This window comes from Vicugna pacos, unplaced genomic scaffold (genome assembly GCF_048564905.1).
Source record: "Vicugna pacos unplaced genomic scaffold, VicPac4 scaffold_239, whole genome shotgun sequence".
Taxonomy (NCBI): domain Eukaryota; kingdom Metazoa; phylum Chordata; class Mammalia; order Artiodactyla; family Camelidae; genus Vicugna; species Vicugna pacos.
The window spans coordinates 68,167-74,241 of record NW_027328918.1 but is presented as its reverse complement, the minus strand read 5'-3'; the positions used below and the strand labels follow the sequence as shown (position 1 = coordinate 74,241).

The following is a 6,075-nucleotide window of genomic DNA, read 5'->3' as shown; positions in this document are numbered from 1 at the left end:
GGTGAGGCAGGGACCTGTGCTGTCAACATCACTGCTCTACCCTGGGAATCTGGCACACAGTAGGTGCTTGGTAAGTCATTGTTGAATGAACAGCAATACTGGGCCAAGTTTCTGTGGGTGTCTGTGCCCCCAGATCAGGGACCCCTCAGGGCCCACCTCACAAGTGACATGAAAATAATGATCCCACCAGGAGCAATAACAGTTCCTCAGAATAAATGGGCTTTTCCAAGCACTCTCCACCTGTTGCAAAGGCCTCCCAGCAGGGAAGTGGGCTGTCAGGGGCAGCACTGCACTCTCCACTGTAACAAGGAGAAAGCCAAGGGCCACAGAGAGGAGTGCCTTTCCAGTGTCACTGCTCACTTTCCCACCTTTTGGGAGACCAGGAGGCTTTTCTACTACATTCTGGCTCTGAAGCCCGAATACTGTGTGGACATGCCTCCCTCCCTGGAGCAAGGAACCACTAAGTGACCTGTCACTTGTCACCAAGCAGACAGGCTCATTCCAGCTCATTGTGCCACCAGCAGGTTGTGCTAGAAGCAGGATCCTCTGGGAGACATCACACTCTCCCAAGCTGGAAACACGTGAACAGCTCACAGGTTTCCTGGAGAGGATGGTCACATGGCCTTGATCTGGCCGATCAGCATTTTCCATCCTCCCTGGCCACTGTGATTGGCTCAGGGCTGGGCACCAGCCCAATCAGGCTCCACGGAGGTCAGGCCTAGTTGCTGGAATCCTGGGAGCAGAGAAGTTCTATTTCAGTTGGGAGTTGAGGGGTGGTGATGTCAGCCTGTGGCAGTTGGTGACCATCTTGCTTACATAAAGGCAGAGCCATGTGAAGATGACACCAGTGGCAGAGCCCAGAGGTGGGGAAGGATGACTTCTGTTGATGTCACTGAGCACCAGGTACAGACCTGCCTGAAGCTATCCCCCTGTGGACGTCTCAGTTAGTCATTCTCTCCTGCCCTGTTTGCTTCATTAAGCCACTTTGGTTTTCTGTCACTGGTTTTAAGAAAAAGTTTGACTATTCCTTCAAGCTGGCTAAATGGAGACCCTGGAACTGCAACAGTGAGGTGACAGGCAACAATGTGGCTAATAGAGTCCAGAGGCGTCTGTTCAAACAGGAGATTGTAAATGACAAGGGAGAGTACACATGGCCTCAGTGAACAGATTTGCTACTGGTAGCTCCCAGTTCCTGGATATTAGAGTGCATGCACTCAGCCAAGTCTCAGCTCTGCTGTCACACCTGCTAACCCACACCTCTCCTCTCCCACCTGCCGGGCCTAGGGGGGCTGGACACCCCCGGACACCTGAAACAGCCCAGGGCTTTGTGTAGTAATTTACACAGGCTGCCCCCAGTTCTGAGGGTGAGGGTGACTGGGTTCCAGTTTACAGAGAAAACAGACTAGACGGTCTCACTGGTGAGATGTGGGGGTGGGACCCCAATCTACCTTCTGACCTATGACTTCAGAGTGGACAGCCTCCCCACCCTCAGCCAGGATGCTTGCTAAGCCTAGGGGCTCAGGAGTCCTGCTTCCTCCAGCACCCCTCCTGGAGGTGAGAGTGGGGGGCTCTTCTCTATACAACATTCACCCCTGCAGGGGCACACGTGTGACCTCACAGTCTGTCATCCCTTCCTTATGACCTGGACCTCCTTGATGTGTGAGCACTGCAGATCATGGGTGCACACGTGGGCAGGTGCACCATGACTGAGAGGACAACACTCCAATTTAAGCCCCTCCTTGCTCAGATGATTACATCCTGGAATTGAGGGGTTCCCAGGGGTCAGTTGGCCAATTCTGGCCTTAGGGGCAAATTCTTATCACCCAGGGGGCTAATTTTTAAATTAAATTACACATTTACAATTCAATAGTCAAGCCCCTTTCTAGGCAGCCTTGTAGCCACTCAGCTTTTACCCCTCGCTGTGACCATGTCCTTAACTTCAAATTGAGTGTCATTATGGACATGAACATGTCCCTTTCATGTGTCACCTTCACAGTAAGCGGCCACCCCAAACTCCCCTCCCTTCCCCTTGTCGATATCTCCACTCAGGGAGTAGGGCCCTTTTGATGCAGTTGTGCAAATGTGTGATCTAAGGTTTTAGAATGTCCAGGCTAGGAGGGGTCTGCCCCACATGGCAGGGCAGGTGGGCTGGCAGGGGGTGATGGTTCACTTGCAAAACCTCAGCTGGTTTCAGGCAGTGACAACAGACTGGCAGCCAAGGGCTCAGCTGGTGCAGAATAAGTGGATTAACTGTGTTCACCCAGACGCCTTGGGGGTGGCAGCCCTGGAGTACGACTACAAGTGAGGAAGGTGGAGGGTCCCCAGTGCCTGGACCTCCACCTTCTAAAAATCAGGACTGAGATGTGGCTCTGAAGTCAGAACACTGGAGTTCAAAGCTTCCCCCACCACTTAGTCAATAATTCAAAGCAAATGAGCCTCAGTTTTCTCATGTGTAAAATGAGAACTTTGAAGCCTCTCCCTCTGAGGGTGTGGAGGGAAGTAAATGCGGTGACAGCAGAGCACAGGAGCTGTCTGGGCTGAGCCTGCATACAGGCAGGCCGTTGTTGCTGCCATGACCACTGTCTTCCAGGGCAGGGTCTGCACTCTCTCCCTGTGAAGGTCCAGACAGTAAACATTCTAGGCTTTGAGGGACCTACAGTCCCTGTCACAACTACCACCCTCTGCTGTTGGAGGGCAAAGACAGCTCCTGCAGTAGGTAGTCCAGTCTCGCACCCCCGCTTCCTGACATAAGTATTCCTGAGATACAATTTTCACATAACTTTGTTGGCTTTAGGTGTGCAGCATAATGACTTGTTACATGTGCATATTGTGAAATGATCAGTGCATTAAGTTTACCTGACGTCTGTCATCACCCAAAGTCACACACTATTTCCCTTGTGATGAGAAATTTTAAGAGGTACTCTCTTAACTATCAAATGCACAACGCAGTGCTGTTAACTACAGTCAACTTGCAGTACATTATGTCCCCAGGACTTGTTTATCTTCTAACTGGAAGTTTGTACATTTTGATTATCTTTCCGAATTTCAATCATCCCCTGACTCACCTCTGGCAACCACCAACCTGATATCTGTTTCTATGTGTTTCGGTTTATTTTGTAGATTCCACATATAAATGAGATCATAGGTATTTGTCTTTCTGTCTTATTTATTTCACTTAGCATAATACCCTGAAGGTCCTCCCAAGTTGTCACAAATGGCAGGATTTCACTTTTTTAATGTCTGAATAAGATTCCATTTTATATACATATATATGCATCATGTTTTCTGTACCCATTCATCTGCTGATGGACACTTAGGTTGTTTACATATCTTGGTTATTGTAAATAATGATACAGTGAACATGAGGGTGCAGTTGTCTCATTGACATAGTGATTTCATTTCCTTTGGATATATTCCCTGCAGTGGACTTGCTGGATCATATGGAAGTTCTAATTTTAAATTTTGGGGGAGCCTTCTTACTCTTTTCCCGAGTGATGGCACCAATTTACATTCCCACCAACATTGCACAAGTTTCCCTTTACTTCACACCACCACCATCACTTGTTATCTCTTGTATTTTGATGACACCCACCCTGACAGGTGAGAGGGGGTATCTCATTGTGGTTTTGATTTGCATTTCCCTGATGGTGAGTGATGTTGAGCACCTTTTCATGTACCTGTTAGACATCTGTGTGCCTTCTTTGGAAAAATGTCTATTCAGTTCCTCTGCCCACTTTTTAAATCACATTGCTTTTTTTTTTTTGCTGTTGAATTGTAAGAGTTCTTTATATGTTTTGAGTGTTAACCCCTTATCAGATATATAGTCTGAAAGTACTTTCTCCCCTTCTGTCTGTTACCCTACCCTCTGCTTTCTGGATGACAGGGGTCCAGGCACTTAGGAATCTCTGCTTCTCACGTGTTTCCAATGTTGGTTGGGTGAGGGCTGTGTTCTGATAAAAGTGTGCACAGCCGTGGGTCACTACCCCTTATTTTAGAAGGTGGGCTCTGAAGAGTGCAGTGTGGGCAGGGATGTTTCCCAGAAGTCATCATTTGGATGTTCATGTGCTCTGGAACTCACACCAACTAGCCCGGATGTGATGGGGCAATTTGCAAAGGGAGGACCTTGCAGCTAAGACACAGACCAGGTGCTCTTGTGTCTTGTTGGAAGGACCTGGAAACAAAGTTGTGTGGAACAGGGAATCCTCCAGGTCACAAGGCTCAGTTCAGACTTCTGGGGTGCAGAGACCTGCTCTGAGCCACTGTCACTGAGGAGCGAAGGGCCTCAGGCAGGAGGGAGGAGTTGCTGGATTTCACTTGCCCTGTGTGTCAAGTTTCAGCTCTGGTGATTTGTGGAACATGGGCTTAGCTTTGGGAATGTAAGAGGAGAGGTTACTGGGGAAGGGCTGGCTTTTTCCTTTGATTGAGGTCCTACTGTGTGCCAAGCACAGCAGTCCTCTGAGTCAGGGCTGGAAAGCCAGGCACAGAGAGGTCAGGGAGTTTCCAGGTCACACAACATTAGGCGCATCATTAGGGTCTGATGCAGACCTGACGCCCAGCCCACATTCTCTCTCCTTTCCCAGGACCATCATGATCCCACATGTCAGAATCACCCAGAGAGGCCCAGGTATGGGCACTGGGACCTTTCCTGCCTAACATGCAAGGAGCCTTAAGAGGGACAACAAGGCACTTCCTGAGTCCATGATGCCCAGAGGCTGCTCTTAGCAAGAGGCTCAGCACACACTCTTGGATGAATCCTAGCTCTGTCCTGAGTCACTCTGTCCTCCCTGCCTCAGTTCTTCTGCCCACATGGGGCTGGAAACAGCAGCCACTTCACAAGGGTCTAAGGAACCTCCAGGATCCTGGAAGCAGCACCCTCACACAGGGAGCACGGTCTCCTTAACTTTTCCTCACCTCTTTGCTGGATGTAGAGTCCCAGCGGGGCCCTGGCTTGTCCCAATTCTCACCCCAGATCAGGGTCCAGCAGGGGGTGGTGTCCAGGCTGGACTCTGTCCTCTGCCCCTTTTGGGGACCCTCATTCATCGCACCTTGGCTGCCTAGACACTGTCTTCCAGGGGCCACTCTGTGCCTCCCACACCTACCTAGCATCCACCCACCCTGGGTTACTCCAGCGCCCTCTGGCCCTTGGACACACACCTACTCCGTGTTGAGTGGAAATGAGGTGACCGACATGCTGGGCCTCCTGGACAGTCTGGAGGAGACCGATATCCCCAACCTGCCCACCACCCCAAGAGCCCAAGATGGGGAGAGGGTGTGCCTCCATTCATACTCTGATTTGCTCAGATTCTCAGCACCTACTTTGCTGGGTGGGTATGGGGGCAGAGGTATGATGTAAAAGCAGGAGACCTGGACAGCAGACCATGAGAAGGGGGCTAGCCCAGGCTGGTCTCATAACCCCCTTAGCTTTGGTTTTATCATCTTTAAAGTGGGACAGACTCTTGTGAGGTGAGCAGGATCCTGACCCATAGCCAGGAACTGTCCTACACGCCTTAGAGAAGCTCACTGACTCCTCACGAAAATCTGTGGGGCAGGGACAGGCATTATCACCCATTTCTGCAGAAGTAACTGAGGCACAGAGAGAACAGCTGAGGTGACCACCCCAGATTACAGAGCCCAGGTCATCTGGTTCCAGTGTCCAGGCTCATGGTCAGTGCCCACTCTGGGTTTTCCTCCTCCCTTCATCCACCACTGGGACCCATGGCCGCAGCCTCATCTCAGTGTGATTGTTCATGGGGAGCAGGATGGGTGCACTGAGGGCCCGTTTCTCTGAGGACTGCTTTCCCAGAAGGCTCAAGGGGTTGACTGTATTCACTACTGGACACCCAGGCCTGGGCCCAGGCCAGCCACACTGCAAAGCCTGAATCAGTGATTGTTGAGTGAATACCTGAACCTCTGCATGTACCTGCATGTTGCCCCCATTTCCTCATCTCCACAGCTGGCTACCCGGCCAAAACCCCGTGTAATCAGGCCTGGGCCAGGGACAGTCACGGGGACCAGAGATGCTCAGCTGGGGACAGGAAGCCTCAGGGGCCCTGTGGCTGTCCCAAGCATCTCCTG

The 6,075-nt window shown here is 50.9% G+C and overlaps 1 long non-coding RNA gene across 1 annotated transcript in view; it reads left to right on the top strand.

Moving 5' to 3' along the window:
* Window positions 1-778: 778 nt before the first annotated feature.
* LOC140695480 (uncharacterized) overlaps window positions 779-6,075 on the top strand; it is a 31,357-nt gene continuing 26,060 nt past the window's right edge. Inside the window, exon 1 of the long non-coding RNA XR_012071160.1 lies at window positions 779-903. This is a non-coding gene — a long non-coding RNA (uncharacterized lncRNA). The remainder of the gene's footprint in view (window positions 904-6,075) is intronic.